Consider the following 26,308-nt stretch of genomic DNA (forward strand, 5'->3'; position numbering starts at 1 on the left):
ATCAAAATACCATGGACTTTCTTCAGAGAGTTAGAACAAATTATTTTAAGATTTGTGTGGAATCAGAAAAGACCCCGAATAGCCAGGGGAATTTTAAAAAAGAAAACCATATCTGGGGGCATCACAATGCCAGATTTCAGGTTGTACTACAAAGCTGTGGTCATCAAGACAGTGTGGTACTGGCACAAAAACAGACACATAGATCAGTGGAACAGAATAGAGAATCCAGAAGTGGACCCTGAACTTTATGGGCAACTAATATTCGATAAAGGAGGAAAGACTATCCATTGGAAGAAAGACAGTCTCTTCAATAAATGGTGCTGGGAAAATTGGACATCCACATGCAGAAGAATGAAACTAGACCACTCTCTTTCACCATACACAAAGATAAACTCAAAATGGATGAAAGATCTAAATGTGAGACAAGATTCCATCAAAATCCTAGAGAAGAACACAGGCAACACCCTTTTTGAACTCGGCCATAGTAACTTCTTGCAAGATACATCCACGAAGGCAAAAGAAACAAAAGCAAAAATGAACTATTGGGACTTCATCAAGATAAGAAGCTTTTGCACAGCAAAGGATACAGTCAACAAAACTCAAAGACAACCTACAGAATGGGAGAAGATATTTGCAAATGACATATCAGATAAAGGGCTAGTTTCCAAGATCTATAAAGAACTTATTAAACTCAACACCAAAGAAACAAACAATCCAATCATGAAATGGGCAAAAGACATGAACAGAAATCTCACAGAAGAAGACATAGACATGGCCAACATGCACATGAGAAAATGCTCTGCATCACTTGCCATCAGGGAAATACAAATCAAAACCACAATGAGATACCACCTCACACCAGTGAGAATGGGAAAAATTAACAAGGCAGGAAACAACAAATGTTGGAGAGGATGTGGAGAAAAGGGAACCCTCTTACACTGTTGGTGGGAATGTGAACTGGTGCAGCCACTGTGGAAAACTGTGTGGAGGTTCCTCAAACAGTTAAAAATATACCTGCCCTACGACCCAGCAATTGCACTGTTGGGGATTTACCCCAAAGATACAAATGCAATGAAACGCTGGGACACCTGCACCCCGATGTTTCTAGCAGCAATGGCCACGATAGCCAAACTGTGGAAGGAGCCTCGGTGTCCAACGAAAGATGAATGGATAAAGAAGATGTGGTTTATGTATACAATGGAATATTACTCAGCTATTAGAAATGACAAATACCCACCATTTGCTTCAACGTGGATGGAACTGGAGGGTATTATGCTGAGTGAAGTAAGTCAGTCGGAGAAGGACAAACATTATATGTTCTCATTCATTTGGGGAATATAAATAATAGTGAAAGGGAAAATAAGGGAAGGGAGAAGAAATGTGTGGGAAATATCAGAAAGGGAGACAGAACATAAAGACTGCTAACTCTGGGAAACGAACTAGGGGTGGTGGAAGGGGAGGAGGGCGGGGGGTGGGAGTGAATGGGTGACGGGCACTGGGTGTTATTCTGTATGTTAGTAAATTGAACACCAATAAAAAAAAAAAAAAAAAAAAAAAAAAAAAAAAAAAAACAAAAGGCAAAGAATAAAAGGAAAAAATGATAAATTGACTTTATTAAAATTAATAACTTTGGCCCTTTGAATGACATTATTGAAAAAGGAAAAATCAAGCCAAAAGACTAGAAGAAATTATTTGTGAGATACAAACCTGAAAAAAAAGATTTGCATTCAGAATATTTTACAGGAAATACACTCCTGTAATTCAGTAATATAAAGTCAAACAATAAATATAAACAAGTATTTGAAAAGACACTTTACTGAGAAATATATACAAACGATCAAGTGCACTAAAATGTTCTCAACATCCTTAAATATAAGGAAAATGCAAATGTAAACCATGAGATACTGTTACATATAATTTTTAAAAGACAAATTTCAGGGCACCTGGGTTGCTCGGTTGATTAAGTGTCTGATTCTTTTTTTTTTTTAATTTTTAAAAATTTATTTATGATAGTCATACAGAGAGAGAGAGAGGCAGAGACACAGGCAGAGGGAGAAGCAGGCTCCATGCACCGGGAGCCCAACGTGGGACTCAATCCCGGGTCTCCAGGATCGCGCCCTGGGCCAAAGGCAGGCGCCAAACCGCTGCGCCACCCAGGGATCCCAAGTGTCTGATTCTTGATCTTAGTTCAGGTCTTGATCTCAGAGTTGGGAGGTCAAGCCCCATGTTGGGATCCACTCTAGGTGTGGAGCCTACTTACAAATAATAATAATAATTAAATTTTTAAAAATTACAAATTTCAAATGTTGGCAGGCTAATAAGCAGATGGAATTTTCATACTTCATTCGTGAGAGTATAAAATAATATTACCACTTTGGAAAAGCAGTTTCTAAAATGTGACAATTCTGTGACCCAACAATCCCATGCCTAGGATTTTCCCCACGATAAAACAAAACCCATGTCCCGAAAAGACTTGTACAGGAATGTTTACTCATAACCGCCCAAACTGGAAAGAACCTAAATGTCCATCAACAGATAAAAGAATAAATAAAATTTAGGGCATCCTGGAAAATAGACTACTATTTGACTATAAAAAGCAGTGAACACTGATAAATATGGCAACATGGATGATACTTAAAAATATTTCTTTAGTGAAAGAGACCAAATACAATAGAGTACATACTCTATTATTCCACATAGTAGAAGTTCCAGAACAGGTTAAATCAATTTTAGTGACTTAGATGATTCATTGCTATCATTAGAGGGAAGATGGAATAGAAATGACTAGAAAGGGGCATTAGGCAAGTTTGGGGAATTACTCTATCTTGATTTGGATTATGAACCATGTGTAATTTATCAGTATTTCTTAAATAAGACACTTAAAATCTGCGTGTACTGTGGGATACAATTTTAGCTAATTAAAAAGAAAAAAGTGGTAAGCAATGATTTGTCAAACATGACACAGAGTATAAAGTAGAAATTAATGTGAAAATTAAGACAGAAATCAAAGTAAGGAACTTATTTTCAAGTAGGTATATTTTAAGAAGATGATCTGAACATGAACTCATATGGACTCCTCGTATAGGGTAGACTACAATTTTACCTCTTAATTTTTCTAGCTGGCAGTGAGAAATGGGCAAGTTGATCAGTTACTCCAATGTCTTTTCATAGACAACCACCTGGGGAGCTTCGTAAAAAAACATGAATTCTGAGAGCTATACCTCCATACTGTGAGTTCGTCTATCTGGGGAAAGACCAGATTCAGTATTTTGAAAGTTTTCCTCAGTGATTCTTATCTTAATTTGGGATTTGCTGACTTATACAATTCATAGAAACTGTGAGATAAATCAATTATTCAGAAAAAGCTCAGTAATTCCTAACACTGATAATAAAAATTAACTTATTCTGAGAATCCTCACAAGGAGGATTCTGTGTAACAAAATGTGTCAGTACAGTTTTAGAGAGGTGTTTCATAATATAAATCCTCATCCAGGAAGACCTCAACACAAGTCAAAGGAGTGAATTCCAACCTACCTCAGTAACTGTGGTTCCATAGAGTGGTCAGTGTATAAACTTTGTAACCAGTAGGTAACTCGCACTGCTTTCGATTCATAGAGGAGTATATTTTAAATGATCAAGAGAAACATAGGGGTTGCAGGTTCTTTAGGCAATTCGTCCTTAAGAATTTTATTTCCAATAAAATTTTATATTTGTAAGATGGTGTTCTATTAGGTATCCAAATTGTAGTTATTCTGTATTGCCATTGAAGTACCCAAACATACAATTTAAGTCTGTTATTATCAATTTACATGTTCAAATGACAATTAAGGAACTCAATCTAAATTTAGGAATGGCTGTGGTGAATTTTAATCAGGAATCAGACATAAATGATTAATTTTTGTTTGGTACTTGTAACATTTGCCATAGAAAAATTGTTGCTTTGTAAATCATGAGCTTTTCAGACACAGACCTCTGACTCTCTACACATTCATTTTCCTAACCAGCCTTTCTAATTGAGGGTGTTTAATGCTTGTGAAAGATAGCAATAATGATTAAGATTATGCTAAAACCCTTATAAAATGTGTTAAGAAAGTAGTGATCAACCAGATTTGAAATGGGAACAGAGTTTGGGAGAGGAGAGATTTTGAGATATCCACTAATAGACTATATTTTCATATCCAGAAACTCTAGTCTTTTTTTGTGTGTGTGCAAAAGAAAAAAATCAGGGGGCTGATTAATCAAGCATTCAAAGGATTCCAAGAGGCAGAGAGTAACTTATTAATGATACCCTTCATCCTTACTTTTTTCTTAGCTAATCGGCCCCAACTGATCACCTATAAAAAGAAATTCAACTAAATTAAAGATCAACTAATTTCTTTTTGAGAAAGTGTGGGTTCAACACAAAAATCATGATCAAAAGGGGCACCTGGGTGGCTCAGTTGGTTAAGCATCCAACTCCTGATTTCAGGTCAGGTCATGAGACTGAGCCCTGTATCAGGCTCCAGCTGGCCATGGACTCTGCTTAAGATTCTCTCTCTCCCGCTCTCTCTGTTCCTCTACTTCCTGCCCCTACAAGCATGTACTCTCACTCTCGCTTGCTCTCTCTCTCTCCAAAAAAATATAAATAAATAAATAAATTATGACCTACAAGACAAATACATACTATGATCACGTGTGCATCCCATTCCAGTTAGGGGTACTAGAAAACCAAGAATAGAGCAAGCAGCAAAGGGTAGTCACTGTCATAGACAAATAAGCTTTTAGACCTTAATATTTACTGGTAGGTCATGATCTACTTTTGACTACATAGTAGTCACTTAGACTAGATATTTAGATTTAATGCTGCTTTTAAAATTTAAACATTGTACAATGTACATTTGTACATTGATTTTCTCTTCATTAAATATTAAGATGATACTTGGATGACAGAAGAAAATCTGATAGTTTATTTAATACCCCATAATTGTGTTGTTATTCCTTCCATATTTAATTGTTATATTTGACATAAAAATGAGAGTTTACAGGCTGCTCATATTGGAAATAACTCTATTATAAAGAAATAAAAAAATTTAATGTATATAACTTTTGCCATATATCTCTCTTAATTATACCCTTCAAGGATATAAAAGTCTGTAATAGGTCTCCTCAGTAGCCATAAACAACAACAACATTAAAAGTTTTAAGTATCAATAACAAAAACAACAGCAAAAATTCTATGGTAGGTTTATCGAGGTCAGTACTCGCTAAATCTCAAAACATATACTTTTAAACATAAAAATCAATATCTATTCATTTCTCAGATATACAGAGAAAAAAGCAATTAATCATAAATGTATTCACTCATTCATGCCATCTTTGCAACCTAGTAGTTCTGTCTCGTATGTGTGTGTGTGTGTGTGTGTGTGTGTATGTAGTATCCCTTTTGTCTTTTGTTAGGAAATACTGTCAACTTAGTCTCTCAGATTTGGAGTATCTAATGTTTGGTTTAAAGAATCTTCAACTTTAAAGAATACAAAATGAACAAAAGTATAGAAGTGGACAATGGACTGCTGGTCACCAGAGGATGAGGAGAAGGTGATATGGGGAGTTGTTCAATGGTGTAAAGTTAGAGTTAAAAGAGGTAGATTCCAAAGACCTGCTGTACAATTAACTGTAGTGCCCACAGGTAACATTAAGGTATTGTGTCCTTAAAATTTTATTAAGAGGGTGGATCTCATGAATGTTCTTACTACAGACAAAGGGATAGAGGAAACTTTGGGAAGTGATGGGTACGTTTATTGTGGTACAGTAACATGCGTGTACACATGTACCAACTCACAAAATTGTATACATTAATTGTATGCAATTTTTTGTATGCCAATTATACCTCAAAAAAGCTGAAAGAAAAAAATCTCTCATTGGCTAAGCAATGAAGTCAACAAGGAGACTTCCTAAAGTATAAAAAATTCTAATTAGGCCAGTGAACTCATGAGGTGTGAAGAGTCAGTTGACTACCAATAGTTCTCAACATTCTAGCAAATTCTCTTCATTCTAACCAATCCAAGACCCACCTGACTGTCGGAGCCTTGGAACATCTAGATTTCTTGTTCTTTTCCTCATTGATCCTGAACTGGGGTAAGTTTTCCTCTCTTCTAGGGCTACTCTCTTTCAAGTTAAAAATTTATGGAAGAAAAAAAAATCATGGAAGAGACTTTGCTAATGATATTCCAAATGCAAAAATGATCTTCTCAGAGACTTTTCAAAATGAGATCATCTTGGCCACTAACTTCAAAATTAAGTACTGCAAACTCAAACTGTGTCTGGTAGATTATGAACAGAGCTCCAATTAGTCCTGGAACATAAAAACAGCAGCCAGAGGAAGAAAGATTTTGTATTAAAGCACAACCAAGTAAACTATATTAAATTCAATTATAGCCCTGGAGCTAAGTTTTAGAAAATAGCAACTAAAAACAAAAAACAAAACAAGAGCTGAAGTAACAGAATTAATTCCCACATGTAAAACCATGCAACACAAAGACAGAATTATGCATCATTTGATGTAGTTTAGTTCCTGCTTCATTTTTTACAAATCCCTCAGATGGTGTATGTATCCACAATAGGTTTGTCTCTCTACCTTAGACAGATCTGTTTTTCCTATTTCTGTTCTTGGGTTTAATAGTGTTACCATCCTCCCACTTACTTCAGTGAGAAACTCGAGAGTCATGTTTGATTTTTCACTGTCCTTCGTGATGCAACTCAATCAGCCAATAAATCCTGTGGTTCTGCATTGGATCCACTGCTACAATCTCATGTCAGGCCCTAATCATATTTGTCCTTCCTTACTGCTTGGCCCCCAATGGCCCATCTTCCTTTGCTCTGATCAAACCAGTTATTACTTAACACATTAGTCCCGCCGTCTTCCAACTTTTGACAAAATGGTGTAGAATGTCCTAGGTGTCATGTTTAAGACCCTTCCAAGTTCTTGCATCTTATAAACTACCTTTCTTGTCTCCCTCCCATCACTCCTGTGCATGCCTGCTAAGCCTCAATGATTTCTCTGCTGCTAGAATCTGCCAGGGTTAAAAAAAATAAATAAATAAAAATCTAACACCTCAATTTCTGCACTTACTAGATTATTTATTCATTTGTTTGTTTATGCCCCCATCTTTCTCACTAGAATGTGGATCTTTCAAGTTTGGAGACTTGATCATATTTTTATTATCCACTTCAATGCCTTGTATATAATTGGTTCAAGGTGCCCACGTTTGCATAATACCAAACACTTTGATTCAAGGCTGCAAGTACTGTGTCTTCATTATCCTGTTTTTAAACAAGCTTATCATCGACTAGTTCTTTTGTTCTTTTCCTAACACTCTATTTCACTCTAAATGACTAAGGAAGTACAGCAAGGAGGAGGCAGTCAGTAGGAAACAGGCTGTGGATGATGCTTTGGAGACAGGGTAGTGTTGGGTAAAAACTGTAGAGTTTCATCTTGGACTCTGGAGTCAAGCTCCCCAACCTTGAATCCCATCTCTACAATCTGACATTGTGTGAGGGGATCATACACTTCAGAAATACCTCTCAAGTACCGGGTCCTATTCTAAGTATTGTGGACAGAGTGGTGAAGACAACACATTCTATGCACAACAGGCTTTTATTTTCTAACAATTATCTCATTTTTGTTGGAGATTTACATGATATAATGGATATAAAGCACTTTGTGGCGTGCTAAGCACATAGCCCATGCTAAGTAAATGCTATCTGCCATGATTACTGGCTCTGCTGTTCATTACTCAAACCATTATTTAATCAGCAGGCATGGATTCCACAGCACTAGTGCTCAGTCACTGCCTCTCTTCTAACTCTTGCAATCTCTATTTCTAGGTGTAATCAGGTCCCCCTTTGTGCAGGTGGCTCAGCCCACAATCTCTCCCCTAAAACCCAGGTTCAGTTAGCATTGAGAGTGAAATTATGGGAAGCTTTTGACAGAGACAGGAGACTACTCCAAATAAGTTTCCTTGATGTTGGTTCCATGCATCCACTTTATCTGTGTTGCCTTCCTCAGTGCTTCTGTAAACCTTCTGGTCCCCACCTGCCATGCCTGTGGCCCAGTGGTTTGCCTTGTCCTCCACTTAATGCATCCTGATTCCCCTGTGCCTGCTCACATGGTGTCACCCTCACAGCCGGCCTCCTGACCGAGGGCACCTGAGCTGTGGTAACTGCCCTAATCTGCAGTTTGATCGCTTGCGTGTTTGGCTCACTGAGTTACACCCGGTGTAGACCACCAGCCAGCCCAGTGAGCGTCCCTCTGAGTCTCACCCCTTCACTCGTCTAGCCCTACATTCTGTCACTTTACAGCAAACATAACCGAGGCTACACCAGCCGCTTTGCATACAGCAGCACAAGTAACCCTCACAGCAGCCTCTCGAGGTAGGGACGCTCACTCCTTGCTTTTACAGATGAGGAAGTAGAAGTACAGGGATGGAGACGAGCCGTCCCAGTGTTGTCATTATTAACTATCATTACTGAGCCCAGAGCTGGGATTTGAGTCTATTCCGTCCAACTGCAGAGGCTGTGTTCTCAGAGACCACGAAGCACTGCTTCTCACCTGACCTGAGGACGAGAGCCAGGATCTCAGAGCCTGGATCTCACATGTAGCTCGAGTGAGTTTCTTTCTGTCAAATCGATGTATAAAAATTACATGTGGTTGGTATTTGCTGTTTGAAGCTAGCCAGCATCCACTTCTAGCTCCTGCTAGTGCCCTGAGATTTTCTTGAGAAATTAAGTCTTCCAGAGCATGTGCAACCCTGGAAGGCAAGTCAATTAAGGCGGAATGCTCAGCCCAACTACTCAGAAGCTTACGAGGTGCTAGGAGGAGTCTCTTTCACAACCATTTATTTTTTTGCTTCATTGAAAAGCTCAGAGGTATGCCCAGCTGACCTATGCTCCCCTAATCAAACTCTCAGAACTTTGAAATTTAAGAAATTTGAATGTCACAAATGGAGAGAAAAACTAAAACTGCATTCATTTACTTATTCATTCCAGCAGTGGTGCCTGAAGAAGACAGTCTGGGGGTCCTTGCTATGGAGACTCTGTCCCTCTAGGTGAGAAGTTCTTCCAAGTCTGGTTTTCCAAGTCTGGTTTTCCCTCCTCAGTCTTGAGGAGTCTTCACATCCTTCCAAGAAAGTCCTTTTCTACTTAAATTACAGTGTTAGTTTCCATTGCTTTTCAGCGGTTATAGATTAGAGGTACTGAGTAATTAGTAATCCTAGGACAGTCATTTTTCAGGAAGAAGTATTTGTCATTAGCTAATAACTTTGTCCTCCCTTACGTGAATTGTTGGCATTGGCTTCTTCAAAAACAGTGTGATTATTTTAAAAGATTAATTTAGGTGAAAATATGATGCCAGATGAGAAAAAAAATCCATGTGGAAAAAAGCACACAGTGTTTTATCAGCTATTATCTCAGACATGGGAAGAGGAGGAAGCAAGGGAGAGAAGGAAAGCAGGAGGGAGAGAAGAGAAGGAGAAAGGAGGGCAACGAGAGGAGTAAGGCGAGAAGGAGAAGGAAGAAGAGGAGGAAGGAGGGAGGAAGAGAGAAAAAGGAAAGAAGAGAAGAATAGAAGAGAGAGAATGAAAGAGACTCACTTCATGGTTATTTGCAAGTAACGATCCTGTTCCAGGCAGCCCCAAACAGGAAATCCAGAGCTCAGCTAAGATAGCATGTCACAGACTTAGTTCTATATATGTGAGGAAGAGTGGGTGTTAAAATGGATTTCTTTTCTGAAATGTGAACTCCAAATTCCACAGTTGGAAGCAAATAAGGAACCTTCTGTCTGTGATTAGAAAATCCGTCTCAACAAAATAGAAATGGTAAAGCCTTAATGCTCAGACACACCAGCCTCCTCACAGCCTTTCTCAAAACTCCTGTGAACACTTGGACATTCATTATTCAAGCTCCATGCTGAGCGGCCATAATCACTGAATGAAGCTCTTATACTGTATATGATGTAAGAGGGAAACTGACCCAGACAGATAGGAGCCAATTTCCATGTGCCAGGTACTGCATTGGGTGGTTTGCATACACTTTCCCGTTTCCACAGTCCTATGTGGTGAGCGGTACAGTCTTCCTTTTAGACTTACAGAAACAAAAGCTAGGGTGGGGTAAAATAATTTTCAATAGTTTACTGACCTAGTGAGTCACCAGGATAGTATGTGTGCATCTGTGTGTTTCAAATTGGATGAATCCCAATTTGAAGTATCTTTTGATACTTGAGTATCTTTTTTTTTTTTAAGATTTTATTTATTTATTCATGAGAGACATGGAGAGAGAGAGGTAGAGACACAGGCAGAGGGAGAAGTAGGCTCCACGCAGGGAGCCCGATGTGGGACTCGATCCCAGGTTTCCGGGATCACGCCCTGGGCTGAAGGCAGGTGCTAAACCGCTGAGCCACCCAGGGATCCCGTCATTTGAGTATCTTAAAAGTTAACTATAATTGCCACTGGAACTGACCATGTTCAAAAATATTGTGTTGATGCACAATATTTAAGGATACATAAAAAAGAATTCCCACTATGCTTCACTGTGTGTGGGGAGTTGTTCTGATTGAACGGTTACAAAGCTCTTAGTTTTATTGTACTCATTTATTTCACCTGACTCTTAAAATCTTGATTGAGAAAAAAGATGCCTGTGGCCCTGAATCTAATCTGCCCTCCTTTGATTCAGCCATCCTGTTTCTTTGCCTTTCCGCTTCCCTCCAGCATTGTATTTTGCAGCTAAAATCTTTACTTTCAACCTTAGGAAATAGGAATGTGTATTGGTCATCTCTCACTGTGTAATAGATTACCATGGGATCAGTAGTTTAAAATAACTTACATTTACTGGCTCACAGGGCCTCTGGGTGGGGGATCTGGCGCCGCTGGGCTTGGTCCTCTCTCTGACAGGCGGTGGCCATGATGTTGTCCAAAGTGGCAGTCGTCTCAAGTTTCAGCTGGGACAGGATCTGTTCCCAGGCTCACACACCTGGTTGTCGGTAGGACTCAGTTCCCTACGGGATGGTACACTGATGGCTTGAGGTTGCCCTCACTTCCTTACTCCTTGGGCCTTTTCAAAGGGTAACTTGCATCTGGGAGTGGGTTCAGCAGAGTATGCAAGTGAGAGATCAAGAGAGGGAGTACCACCACCATTTTTTATAACCCAATCTTAGAACTGACATGACTTTCACTGTGTTCTCTTTTTTAGAAGCAGCCACTGAAGAAGGAGATTTCCCAAGGTTGTCAATTCTAGGAGACTGGAAACCATTTTAGAAGCAGCCTATGAAACTCCTGCAGAGCTGTAACGTGCTTCCCCTGCTCAGGAAAAGGCTCACTTGCTCCCCCTGCAAATATACCAGGTCTGTCACAGCTTTTGGGAGCCCAGAGAGCCCTCCACCTCCATTATAAGTGGGGATGCTCACAGATTTACTTCATAGCTCTTTTAAATAGCTTTGAAGAGAAGGCAGTAAGAGTGACTTATCACTAATTAATACTTCTCTGTAAACTATTTTGCCTTATATTTTTGATCTCTTAAAGGCTCCTTTAAGTAAAAGCAGCATTTGGTTCCTAAAGCTTTTTCCCCACATAGATACAGGCTTAGAAATGAAAGATTTGGACATAATAAATGAACTTAAGCCTTGGAGAGTAATGAACACAGGTTTAGGTTGACATTACTTAGAAGGTAAGTTATAATAATAGATGAATAAACTTTCTTTTACCAGTAAATTAGAGCTTAAATCATTAGAGAATGGCTACTTACATAACTTAAGGATTTAAGTGACGGAAATATATGTGCAGTGGATATTGTTCATCTTTTTGTAAATTCCTTAAGATGATATAGAGCACCTCATTCTTGTCTCTGTACCCACAGTCCATGATCTCCACACTTCTTTTTTTTTTTTTTTTTTGATCTCCACACTTCTGCACTACCCCCCCCCCCCCACCATGTTGAGCATGTAGGAAATGCTTGCTAAATGGATGGGTAGATATTTTACATTTTACACTTCAGTAAGAGTTATGATTTTAATATTTATGCAATCTACTTAGCAAAAGTAAAATAATTCTTAGAAATACACCTTGCATTCAAGCTAGATCTGCTTTTATAAATTTCCCAGGGTAACATAAAAATAAATCAAAATGGTAACTAGTATCTTCTTATACTGGGGTATAAACCAGGACATAAATATATTCCTTACAGAAACTGAGAGTTTATGTGTTTAGAGAGGTAGACTCAAAGATGTATGCTCTGAAGCTCATATCACAGAAATTCAAATGGTTTTAAATATAATATACAGTTCTCATGAAGTTACGTTTACAAATCTAACTTTCATTTAATAGTTTATGAGTGTCCTGATATATGGAAACTTTAAGGTGAACCACAGGTCTTGTTGGTTTTGCAGATCATAAAGGATCAAATATAACCAATTTCACTAAGCCGTCTATAGTCAGGGAGCAAAATCACATTGACAACTAAAGAGAAAATGTTTCAGAATACCTAAAAGAAAGAGAGTACTCCTTCCGCCTCATTATTCAATACGTATATGTATATCTATAAGCAAAACACTAATTTCAGGGATATACAAATATAAATATGACACAGAAAGCTTTGAGAAACTGAATTCAATAGAGAACATAAAAATTATTGACATAAACAGCCATATTTTGAGGCTCAGTATGGCATAATATGGTTAGTTTCATGAAGAAAGTGCAACCACATATCTACAACTCAGAGGAGAGAGAAACCACACGGAGCCAGGAGCCACAAGTGAATCCAAGGAATCTTGTTATCTCACAGAAATCTACAGGACCATAAATTGTACTAATCTCGGCATCCTAAAAAAACAAAGACTTCAACCCATTCTTATCTAGATCGGCAGCCAGCATCCCTTCAGTATAAAGAGAAGGTTAGGTACTGAGACTCCACCTTCCCCATTAAGAGACTAACAGATTTCTCGTTTTGCCACTTGTCTTTATCTAGGGGACGGCTGTTGGTGAATTTCACAGAGCTGAGTCACAGGCACGCTCTGCAGAGCAACTCCTCCTCTTATCTGACAGTCACGCGGCCCTCCCTCTGGAACCAGTTTCTGGTTCATGCCCTTTCTATTATGATAACTGGGAAAATAAGCAGCTCATTGCAGAGGCTATTCACTCGAAAAATTCACAGCCAAAACCACTGATTAAATCACAGCCAAAGGAGGCTGCACTTGTTCCTATGTTCAGGTCATTCCAGGTTTTCTTTATACTTCAAATTCAAATGATCTCTAAATGGAAAAAAAAAGTGATATAATATATTTAGAAGAGGTGTAGGAAATATCTATTTAAAAACTTCAAAAGAGCACATTTTCAAAGGGAAGGGAAATGATCCTAAAACTGGATTCGGCGTGATTTGTATTAAGAAACATTGACCTGGTTTATAACAAATGAAATGATAGGTTAGGCTTAGATATTTTTAGAAACGGCATATAATTTTTATCTCAGAAACCTCTATCAGACTTTGGTTATACTACGCATGTATTGCCTTCTGATCATTGCCTTTCCAGGGTTAGGAATAGTAGCACTCCAACTAGATTGCATAGTGCTCTGTATTATCTAAAGTCGCCTGTTCGCAGATGGGAAATTAATGCCCAATGCTATGCCATCCTGAGAGGCGAGGGTAGGTGGTATATAGCTCCTCATCTGAGCCATAAAATGTTGAGCAGTGTAGTGAGTATGCTAGACCTAGGGCTGTGGAACAGTCTTGCTGAGGTTGGAACATCAGCTCTACCGCTTGCTGTGACCTTGGGCAAGTCCCTGAACCTTGCTAGACCAGGATTCTCATTTATGTAATGAGTGGTGAAGAGTCCTTCCTCTTTGGGTCCTGGAAACATTAGAGGAGATGATGCTTGCATGGGACCTTATCCATTTTAAGTGTTAGTCTTTGGCAAACAGCTTCCAAGAGCACTCTTCATACAACCTCCTTTGCTGGGAAGAAGGCCTCATTTACTAAAACTCCTAGGAAAATCAAATTGCTTGGTATCCACTTTTCTGACATTTTTGAAGCGACAACTTCTAATGAAACAATTTGCCCAGGCAGTTAATTATATTAGAAGACTCTGTTCTTCTCTCTCTTTTAGGGATCCTATGAACATTAGCAATGTTTTAATTTAAATGCCTAGGGGGAGGGCTAAGAGCTACTCTGTTGGGAACATAAAAGAGGTATTTTGTGTCAGGCTGAACATCACATCAAAAAATGGGTGTCTGCTTGCCCTGCTGCTGAATGCTGATACTGAAAGGCAATATTATGTTCTGAGGCCAATTTTCTAAAAGATACCACCAATCAAGCTCAGTGAGAAAGAGGAGGAGGTGTCTCTGATGAATGTATTTATGTTAATTTGATATTGGCCAGGAAAAGCATTGAAGCAGAGAAGCTATGAGACTCCTCTTGGCATTAGTGTTAGTTTGGGCTTGAAAATGCTCATGATAGCTGCTACTTGATTGGTGTTATTATTTTTGATGTACCAATCTTAACTTTTCCTTCAAAATTTACTTTAAAGACTTCAAACACCCTTTATTAATAAGGACATAACTTTGTATAAAAATAGAACCCCCCCAAAGAGAGGTGTGCATGTGATGAAAGTTTACTGCCTTTTTTTATTTTGTTTTGTTTTAGTTTATTGCTTTCTTACACAAAAGCTCAAAGATCCAGGACTGATGGTGTAACCTTGCTATTCTCAACATGAATTCCACCTTGAGGTCCAAGGAACAGATCCAATGTTCACCACTTTCTGTCAGCACAAAAAGGAAAGATAAAGGACAAACAACTTTCTTTGTAAGGGATTTTCCCCACCAATTACAGATATAATATGTTTGGCCTGAATGTAGTCACGAGCTGTAAGGGAGTCTAGGTTGGTGGCTACATGCCCAGTTGTAACTGAAGAGATTCTATAGCTGCAAGAAGAAAGAGAATGTCAATTGGGGGTGATGAGCAATCGGTAGCAGAGGTTCCTTCCCTAATCAAAGCTAGCACTTTAGTTCCTATTGTATCCATGTCTGCTTTGCTAAATAAATTCTCCATGAACCGTTCTGGCTACAGTGGTCACGATGGGCAACTTGCAGTTTCTTGAATTCATTTTTGCACTTTTGCTATTGGCTTTTCTTTTTCATATCTTATTTATCTCTCAAAATCCTATTTTTTAAAAGATTTTATTTATTTATTCATGAGAGACACACAGAGAAGGCAGAGAATTAGGCAGAGGGAGAAACAGGCTCCATGCAGGGAGCCTGATGTGGGATCTGATCCCAGAACTCCTGGATCACACCCTGAGCCGAAGGCAGATGCTCAACCGCTGAGCCACCCAGGCGTCCCTCTCAAAATCCTATTTATCTTTCTTTTGAGACTTGAGAAGAATTACATATGTCTGGGTATGAAATAATCCATGACCTTGGCATAATGGAATCAGAAGGAAAGAGAAGCAAGCCCAATGGAGACCTGCTTACTAAGGCAAAGGTTTTATCTAACACAGTGAGGGTAGGAATATAATCCAACCAGTTACACAAAGCTCAGGGTCATCTGTACTAGAAGGACATAGCTTGGGAGAGTCCAACATTGTGGCTGTTGGCCAATTAAGAAATAAGGCAGTCTGTTTGGTAACATCATAAGATTTGTTCTTCAATGATAAACCCTGATAGATTATTAAGAGCAAAGGGTAAAGGGCGTAACACTGGGATAAAAGTGGATATTAGTATCTACATGTACTAGGCAGTTGCGCAACTGGCCGAAGTATGAGGCATGAGAAGTGATCAGAAATTAGGATATGGGAAGTGGATGAGAAGTGAAGAGATTTGGGCTAGATACATAGGAAACTAGAAAGGAAAGAGAGAAACTTTAGGGTGTAAGGCATCAGAAGGGCTGAGAATTTTGCACTGCATCCTTGTTATGTCTTTGCCTCCAGAGCTGTTCCTCTCATCTCCCTTGCCTGTGATCTCATCCCCCTACATCTTTCTCTCCAACCCAATGGTTACTAATCCACAAGAGTAATTCCTTCTTCTTCTGAGAACCATTTTTGCCTATTCCTGCTAGTAGTTGGTTTCAGCTGATACCCTCTGCTAAAGCACTATGCACTTCTACTCTTTTTCTGAGACAGAACACTCCTTCTGAGCCTTTTTATACTTAGAACTTTCAAATAAAAAAACTTATGCCATGGTGTTCTGAATGACTCTTCTACATTGGTTATATAGATTAGTAGGACTTAACTGTATCTCAGAGAACTTTTGGTATAATTACAAGAAGAGATTGAAAGAGGAACATGGTTTTAAAGAGAGAGAACCAGAGACAGACAGATAAACAGCTTGTTACATATAGGAGTGTCTCCATAAGATTATTAGTAAATTTTTCAGCAGAAATCTTGCAAGCAAAAAGGGACTAGTATGATATATTGAAAGTGCTGAAAGAAGAAGGAAAAAAACCTAACCAGAACACTCTACCCAGCAAAGTTATCATTCAGAATTAAAGTGGAGATAATGAGGTTTACAGATAAGCAAAAGCTAAAGAATTTATGACAACTAAAATGGGATTACAAGAAAAAAAAAAAAAAAGGCCTTACAAGACATGTGAAAGCCACTTTGTTAAAGCTGAAAAGAAAGGACACTAACTGGTAACAAGGAAGTATATGGATCTCTTTGGAGAGGTGAATATATAGTAAAGGTAGTAAATTAATCATTTACAAATCTAGTATGAAGGTTAAAAGGCAAAAGTAGTAAAAGTAATTATGATTATAATATTTGATATGTAAGTAAAATTTGACATCAAAAATGTGCACATGGGGAGGGTAAGATGTTGAGCTTTAGAATAGGGTTAAACTTAAATTGTTATCAACTTAAAATAGACTGTTATAAGTTGTTATGTGTAAGCTTCATGGCAACAACACACAAAAAAACCCTCTATATTAAATACACAAAAAATAAGGGGAAAAGCATATAAGTACCCCACTAAAGAGAGGTATCAATCCCCATAGGAAAGAATAAGAAAAGAAATAAACAGAGAGGAACTACAAAAACAGCCAGCAAACAATGAACAAAATGACAATAAGTGTATATGAATCAATAATTACATTACATATAAATAGATTAAATGTTCCAGTCAAAAGACACAGAGTAATTGAATGGGGAAAAAAAAAAAAAAAACAAAGCAAAATGAGACCCATCTATATGCTGCCTACAAGAGACTCACTTTAGATATAAGAACACAGACTGAAAGTGAACGAATATAAAAAGATACCCCATGCAAATGGAAGCCAAAAGATCGCCAGGGTAGCCTATATTTGTATCAAACAAAATACACTTTAAAACAAAGAATGTAATAAGAGACAAAGATGAGTGTTACATAATGAAAAGAGGTGAAATAAACAAGAAGATAAGACATTTGTAAGGGGTTCCAACACAGGAACACCTAAATATATAAAGCAAATATATATTAACAGACTGAAAGGGAGAAATAGACAGCAGTACAATAATAGTAGTGGGGTAATAAAAACCCCACTTACAGTAAAGGATAGCTCACCCAACCAGAATATCAGTAAGGAAACACAGGATTGAAATGACATATTAGAAAAAAATGGATGTAATAAATACATATAGAATATTCCATCCAAAAGCAACAGAATACACAACCCTTAAGTATGTGGAACATTTTCTAATATGTATTAGGGCACAAAACAGGTATTGATAAATTTAAGAAGACTGAAGTCACAGTAAACATTGTTTCTGACTGCAATGATAGGAAACATACCACAGTGGTATGTAATTAAAAAAGAATTACATGAAGAAAATTGAACAACTCATAAATACGTGGAGATTAAACAATATTCACTGAACAACCAACAACCTTGTGCTCCTTGTGGGTCGAATAAGAAATAAAAAAATTAAAAAAATACCTTGAGACAAATTAAAATGGAGATATCAGATACAAAATTGGTAGGATGCAGCCAATGCAGTTCTAAGAGGGAAGTTCATAGTCATAAATGCCCACCTCAAGAAACAAAAGTTTGAAATAAAGCACCTAACTTTACCCACCATGGAACTAAAGGAAGAAGAAGAAATGAAGCTCAAATTTAGTAGAAGAAAGAAACAGCAGAGATTAGAGCAAAAATGAAATAGAGACTTAAAAAGAAATCAGAAAGATCAATGAAACTAAGTCATTTCTTGGAAAAGATTAAAGATAATGAGAGACCTTTAGCTAGACTCACTCAATTATGGCTGCAAGGGAGGCCAAGCAGGTATTTTGAGTTCTTTGGTTTAATGGCAAGTTTTAAAACAAGCCATAATGAAAAGAGAGGACATGTAATTCCTTTGGCTCCTACAGCAGCCAAGAAAGTATGCTACTCAGGACTCCCCTAAAGAACTCGGCCTCAAGTGCAGTCAGCTGATGGCCGTTGGCCAATGCTCTCTCCCAGGGGGGCAACTTGATGATTGAGTGTGGCAGGATACTTACGTCCCATCGTTTCTTCCCAAGGCTGAACTCACCCAACTTGATGTCTGCTTCCCGAAAGACTTGAACCAACTCTTCTCCAGCTAAGTTCTTCAAAGCTAGATATGGAAGGATATCTGAAAAACTTCTTCCCTAGCATAGGGAAAATATTTCTATCTGTGACAATGTCTTACTTAGCATAAGTAAGGAGGATAAAGAAGGAGGGTGTTATGTTGGGTAAGAAGAAGGAAACTTCACCTCTTCTGACCTGTGGACAGGAGTGAGATGTAGGGAAGACTGACTGGAAGAATGTATATGAGCATTCTGTTGGGAAAAGCACTCTGCCATAGGACATAAGTGTTCTCGCATTTTCTTGCTAGGTATGGCAAGAGTGCAAAGCCTTGACTGCACTTACCTGGGCCATTTCTCAGGATTGTATTGGGGGCAAACAGCTTTAAAGGATGATATAACGTATCCTTCCAGAACAAACCAATGTTCTTTAGCTGTGAATCAAACTCATTGTAAGTTCAGTAAACATATGGGCCATTTTCTGTCACCTCCATGGAAACAGGGAACAAAGGTTACCAGTCCCAACATACTCATGCTATTTGCTGTGTTATAGTAAAGTCCTTTGTCTCTGACTTGGGGCCTTGTGTCTTCTGCTAGCATCTGTAAAACGATAACTGGCTGTCTTGTTAACTTGAGGGTAGGGTAAAATCTCAGGCCTTGACACCTTCTCTCTCTCTGTTACTTTGAAGCTTCAAAGTATGGAAAAACAGGTAATAAGGAGAGGTCCCTGTGGGTAGAAGAAACCATATCCCAACTAGAAGAGTCAGAGAAGGCTGCTTTATAAATGATCCATGTACCAACTTGGAACTAGGTTTCATCAAAGAAAGCTGGTGGCACAGTGGGAGGTTAGGTTGACAGAAGCCTGGGGACATTAACTCAAAAAGTACACATGCACCTCCCTGAGTTAGACCAAATAATAGACATTCTTGTGGTCTCTGTGAAAAGAAGTGAAAGACAGTCAAGTGTGCTGGCCAGTTAACTTACGGGAAGAGGTGGAGTGGAACTACAGGTAGCCAGACCCCAGAGCAACTTAACTCCAGAGACGTTGGAGGTGAGGTTGCAATAGCAAGGCCTTGAGGGAAAAACCCAGTTTTTATGGCATCGTAATTCAACCTAAGACTCCAGGATCCCAAGGACACTGTAAGGCATGGCTTGGGTATGAAGACGCGGTCATTAACAAGGTCACGTTGGCCTCCCTTCCCACATGTCCCTGAGTGCCCTTGAGAGAACTTAGGGGAGACAGTACTTGGTGACCTGAAGCACTGAGCAGTGGTGTCCAAGGAGGACGCCGGATGACCTGAAAGGACTGCCAAACTCATTTCATCATACGGCATTGAGATCAAAAGTGCTACGGTATTTCTCCGGATCCTTGGATTCTGAGAGCTTGCGGAAGAGAGCCAGGCATTGATAAAGACAGTAGAGAAACCACAGCTGTAAAGGGAGTGGATTTGTGGCTCCATTTTGTAACCTGCCAGCGGATAAGGGGAGAAGGTAAAAAATTTAAAGGGATAGATATATCTGGTAAGTTCTCTCAGTTGGTGTACGGCGTAGAATGTATGAAAGATGATGCGGTTGCCTAGAACGTCATGGTAAAGAGTTTGGCTCTATTCTGTACACAGAATAGAATCTTTGGATGGGATTTTGAGGAGGGTAATACGAGAATTAGTGACATAATTTGGAGAAGTTCCTTCAGTGAAAAAATATGCATCCATACACAGAAGCATGAACAATCGGAAGGAGAACCACATGAGGCAGGAGGCGGTATTGAAAGCCTGACCTGGGGCAGACCCTGGGTGCAGAGATCATTTTCTCTTAAGATCTGTTTACTTATTTGAAAGAGAGGAGAGAAAGCAAAAGGGGGAGGGGCAGAGAAAGAGACTCTCAAGCTGACTCCCTGGGGGGCAGCGGGGGTGCTGGCAGGGGCTCCATCTCCCCATCTGAGGTTGTGACCTGAGCTGAAATCAAGAATTGGCTGATTAAGAGACTGAGCCACCTGGGGGCCCAATGCAGGAGTGATTTTTGCTTAATCCCCAGGGAGCAGCCGTGGCCGTGGCCGCATCCCTCAAGTGCAGCTGGCGAAGCGGGCGTGCAGCAGAAGGAACAGTGATCCCCCTGCACAGTGCATCGGCATCACCCAGGGGTTCTCGGAAAACATTCTGTAGTATTGTTTCTTCTGCTACGTGCAACTGTATCATACAATGTGGTAAAGTGAATGAGGCTTAAGCCTCCTGTTCAGAAAGGCTTTGACTATTAGTCTACGGATGGATGTGACAAACCGGAATAAATAAATTCGCAGAGTTCCAACGTGTGTCCTCTTTAAACAGAATTAATTAGTTGAAGAAATGAGACAGTCTCACATTTAAAAATAAACCCTGAGCTAATTTTCACCTTGTTACCGAGAATACATGTGCAATATCACTCTTGATAGAGTAAAGGTGATACAGCGAACATCCACTTGTGCACACATTTTAGGAACTAGTTCATACTTGACATTCTATTGATTTTAGTAGTCCAGTTAATTAAAAAAAAAAAACATGATACTCCCATAGGCATTTCATATTTAGGAAGACGACGTTCTAAAAATAACCAAAAAGACATTAGCACTAGGATTATTTTGCATGTAATTAAATCTTTGAGATTTAGATGACATTTTATGAGGATGTAACAGACAAGGGACAGGTTGCACTCCTTTGCAAACTCACGTGGCAACTCAAAAATGTACCATAGCTACGGAAATTGTGGGGTACACTGCTCCTGGATTATTTTGAGACTGTAGGGACCTGCAGCGGGAAGTCCCTGAACAGCTTGGCCTGTGGCAGCGAGGCCGAGGTCTGCGGAGGGAAGGGGCCTCGCAGGCCCAGGAGGGCCCGGCCCCTGGGACCTCGAAGCGGACAACAGACAGAGGCGGACAGCTGACCTGAAGGGCACCAGAGATAGCACTTCTAAACTCTCCCCTTTCCCTAATAAAGGACAAGAAACTATAGGGAAAAAATGGTATAAAGCGTCTTTTTATTTCCCATTTTCTTCTGCCCAGGGGCACAATGTTCTCTGTTATGCTAAGTCCCTCAACCAGGGCCCAAACTTCCTCTTAATGTGCTTCGCCCTGAAAAGCCAGGGAGCTTCTTTCCTCCCCTGGTTTCCTTCCCCATCCCCACCCCATCAAAAATGTCACTTTCACTGTTCAGGTGACCCCAAATGGCTTTTAGCTGGTTGACTGACGCTGCCAGTGTGGATTCCAGCCCTCTCGATTCTACAAGAGTTATTAGCATTTTGAAGAGGCTGCTGGATAAATCAAAGATGTCTTTATCTGACCGCTTTTTTAAGAGACCAAAAGACTTCCATAGGTACAAAATGCTGCGCGTGCAACATGGGTGTGTCATTCAGTCTGGTAGGTCATCGTGACTCAGGCAACCTAAAGTGTCTACAGCTGATTCTTTTCATCAAAAGGTGCCAAGGCGGGGGCGCCTGGGTGGGTGGCTCAGTCGGTTGAGTGTCCAACTCTTGGTTTCAGCTCAGGTCAGGACCTCTGGGTCCTGGGATCGAGTCCTACGTCAGGCTCCCCCTCGGCAGGGGAGACTGCTTCTCCCTCTCTGTCTCTCCTTCAGCTCATGCTCTCTCTCTCTCTCTCTCAAATACAATAAAAATCTTAAAAAGAAAAAAAGATTCTCTCTCCTTCTTCCTCTGCCCTTTTCCGCTTGCACTCTGTTGCTAGAAAGAAAAAAGGGAAACAAAAGGTGCCAAGGCAATTCACCGAGGGAATCATATTTTCAACAAATGGTTGAAATGGTTGGGAATACTGGAGTAGTCATAAGCAAAGAAAGAAATCCTGGCACATACTTCAACTACACACATAACTAATTTCAAATGGATAGATATCTAAATATTAGAGCTAAAGCTATAAAACTTCTAGAAGAAAGTACTGGAGAAAATTTCAGTGACCTTGTGTCTGGCAAAAATTTATTAAATTCAATACAAAAAAATTGAAATATGAAAAATTGGATTTAGTAAACACGTTTGCTACTAAGACAGCGTTACTATGATGAATGAAAATATGCAGAAGACTGAGAAATATTTACAAAATCTCTAACAAAGGCTGAGTATCTAAAATATATATGAACTCTTGCAACTTAATGAGAAGAGAAATAACCAAATACAAATGGGCAAAAAAAGACATTTGGGTAACAAATAAGCACACGAAAAGATGCTGAACATCGTCTGTCACTGGCCAAGCAAAGGAAAAACCATGATGAGATCCTGGAGCGTTCCTAGCAGGCCGAGCAAAACTAAGAAGACTGAACACAGCAGGTGTTAGTAAAGATCCGGAGGAAAGGAGATCTCCTTCACTACCTGTGGCAATGGAATTTGGACGACCACTTTGGAAGACACTTCTTCACACAGTAAATATACGCCCACTACACGATCGAGGAATTCCATTCCCAGGTTTCCACTCAAGAGAAATAAATGGCTAAATTCATCAAACTCTTGTGTGTGAGTGTTCAAGGCAGTTTTATTGGTAACAGCTGAAAACTGGAACAACAGAATCGTCCATCACATATTTGTATATTCACCACAGTGGACTACTGCTCGGTAATAAAAAGGAACAGATTATTGAGACATTCAACAGGTGGGTAGAATCTGAAAATAATTACGCTTCGTGAAAGAAGCTAGACAAATAGAGGATACACTGGATTGTTTCCACTTCTATATAGTTCTAGAAAACATAAACACTCTATAGTGTCATAAAACAGATGAGCGCTTGCCTGGGCAGGGGTGGGAGGAGGGGCGAAGACAGAGAAATAAATTCAAAAGGGTTGTGAGAACGTTTTGGGGGGGTAATAGATGCATTCATCATCTTGATGGTGGTAGTCATGCAGATGCATATATGTATATATATGAAAACTCACCAAGCTGCACACTCTAAATATGTACAATTCATTTTACGTCAACTGTGTCAATAAAGCTTTAAAAATAACAGTTTAAAGATAAAATAGTTTGGCCTCCATACTAACGAGTGTGATTTTTCTCTGTAAGTACTTGAACACAGTCTTTGGAAAAGACATCCCACTTTGTAGGATCAAACAATGTTATAAATGGTAAGTATTCCAAAATCATCTGGTCCAATCATTTCATTTTACGTATTTGGTAGCCAAAATATATTTTACATATTTGGAAGCAGAGAAACGAAATGGTTTTTCTAAGTTATCTGTCAACATGAGAACCAGAGTTCCGTTCTGCTGGCTGAGGCTAGGATACCTCTCACACATTTCTGGAGGTTTTTGCTGTACTGTCCATAAGACCAAATTTCCTAATATGAACAGTGACAAAAGTGACAAGGAACAGACATTCCAAGAACGCTCCAAAAGTGTCTCTGCCTCTGCCATCTGTTCTTTAAGAATTGCGTGATAAGAAAAAATGTGCTGTCCTCTTATGTCTTATAAAATGTAAATTCTGAATACTCTTTTTGGTGTCAATATTTTACCCTTCTTGCTTCAATTATGTAAAATGAATCTTTAACCACAGTTAACATATTTTCAGAAAGCTTGCCCAAATACTACTTTTCCATAAACTATTGTAGCAAAATTTCAAACATGTAGAATTTACCAACAAAGTAATAGATTTTTTTTTTACATTGCCTGAGTATGATGTTTTGCCAAAATTCGGATTTTTAAGTAGAGTGTTAAATCTCTAAATTACCAGTTTACGAGGATGGAGGAGTTCTTTGTCTATCCCACACAGTGTTACTAATTTTAATTTAAAATTTTGAGTCTACTTGTTCTCTTGCCTCAACAGATGAGGTCTTTTTTTCTACTCAACAACTATGCCTCCCAATGTCTCTTTTTCTTATATAGGTATGCTCATCTCCCAGCACAGGATCAGCAACTACCTTCCAGGATTCCCTGATGTGGGAGCGGGTGCAGTCCTGGCTGGACGTCTTCTGGAGGCTTTGGTGCCATTGGGTGGGGGATGGACAGATAATCTGCCCCTTGAGTACCGCCTTTGGCACCTTTTGTGAAAAAAACTAGATGCCTAGACCGTCTGCTGGAGGACCAAGTCAATGCCCAGGATGGCAAAGGGGGAAAGATGGAGATCACCTGAGCCATTTAGGGATCCAGAGGGTGGGGCGGAGGTTCACAGGGCTGAATGTAAACTCAGAGAGTCACAGAATATTCCCAGTCCTTAAAACCTAACAGCGGATACCCTGCTGAATTAGGAAACTGCTTTGGAGGGTGACTCCATTTGACCTGTCATTTTTTGCCTTGTTCAAACCAGAATACCAGTAAGCTATTAGCCTCTGTCTATCATGGTAGTAGGCGGTAGATAACTGGTTGCTTTCGTTTCACAGAACCACAGATGGAAGAAATTGTGCCCTGGGGGTGGGTATTTGATGGGTTATACTGAAGGTCTTATCTGCATCTGATTTAGAAGACATGTGGTAAGATTTGGGATTTTTCAGCTGATGCTGTAAAAGAAAGAGAACTCTGAGGACCTGGAGATGGGATAACGTCATTTGCATTTGGGAAGAACGTAAGTTTGGAGGTGCGGGGAGGGGCTGTGGATGCCGAGTATGGCCACATCCCAACCCCAGGACCTGAAAACCTGCTGGGCTACGGGACAGGGGGGACTCTGCAGACGTGATCAAGGTAACGCATCTTAAGAGAGAGATTAACTTGGATTATCTGGCTGGATGCAGTCTAATCGCCGGACCTGACAAGCAGAGACATTTCTCCAATGGGAGGCGGAGGAGTGCGGCTGAGCCAAGAAGGACCCAGGGGTCCACCAATGCCCTGCGGACCCAGGGGCACCCGACCGGATCCAGCCCGAGCGGGGATCCAGCTGGGACCGGGCCTGGACTTCCTGGGACACCAATCCCCAGGTGGTAACAAGTCTGAGTCGTTTTGTGCTGCTTCAAACCAACCAACCAACCAACCAACCAACCAACCAACCAACAGGTAAAAGAAGAAACTCTTGACCTATTCTTTCAGTTAGATGGAATCCATGGACTAATTACCAAGTCTCTGGCTTTTATTGGTTGAATGTTGAGTTGATGGTTTTCCTTTCTCCTTCCCCAGAAACCCATCTGGTCCACAGAGAAGAACTCACCTCCAGTTGGGAAAGTAATATGAGCCAGCGGTGGTCACAGCTGGGAGGCCTCCTGCCCACACAGCACCGTCTACTCGACTCCGTCTACTCGACTTTAGATGTTTCCAAATTTCTGAATATGTGACCAGAGACTCATTTCTCTGCTTTCCCCCAGGTATCGGTCTGGTCAGGCTGCTGTAAGAAGACCCCGTAGACTGGGTGGCTGGGACCACACACGTTTACTTCTCCCCATTCTGGAGGCTGAGAAATCCCAGATCAAGCCAAGGTGCCGGTGGGTTTGGTGCCCGGGAGAGCTCTTTTCCTGGCTTGCAGACAGCCACCTTTCTGCTGCCTCTTCCAGTCTCTGTTAAATGATTGTCTCTCTCCAAGTACCATCTATCATCGGTACCTCCCTGCAGCTTCTCCAAATTCAAGTGTGCTTTCCAAAGCCATCCTGACCAGAAGTCTCAAGATTCATATTTGGAAGTATTTTCCACAACATTCCAAACACAGGAAATACATTTTAAAAGCTGCACTCTTACTGTGTTTCAAGTTGCGGCAAGTGAGAAATAGGATTTGCAATTTTCCCAGTAAAACTTGGGAACACGTTTTCAGAACAAAGACAACTCAACTTTAGTTTATTTGTATAATTTCATGGCATTCTTAACATTTCTACATTTTAGGAAACACCTAACTCAGTGCC

General features: G+C 39.8%; 1 long non-coding RNA gene across 11 annotated transcripts in view; it reads left to right on the forward strand.

Annotated features, from left to right (window-relative positions):
- LOC102156017 overlaps positions 1-26,308 on the forward strand; it is a 38,987-nt gene extending 12,679 nt beyond the window's left edge. The window contains exons 4-7 of one of the 11 annotated variants that reach the window (XR_005373244.1): positions 11,221-11,371; positions 24,375-25,050; positions 25,217-25,475; positions 25,596-26,308. This is a non-coding gene — a long non-coding RNA (uncharacterized LOC102156017). Of the gene's footprint in view, positions 1-8,438; positions 8,643-9,024; positions 9,084-11,220; positions 11,372-12,990; positions 15,136-24,374; positions 25,476-25,595 lie in introns of those variants that run through there. The other 10 variants (XR_005373236.1, XR_005373238.1, XR_005373239.1 and 7 more) reach the window with 10 other exon arrangements.

Source organism: Canis lupus, chromosome 18 (assembly GCF_011100685.1).
Source record: "Canis lupus familiaris isolate Mischka breed German Shepherd chromosome 18, alternate assembly UU_Cfam_GSD_1.0, whole genome shotgun sequence".
NCBI lineage: Eukaryota > Metazoa > Chordata > Mammalia > Carnivora > Canidae > Canis > Canis lupus.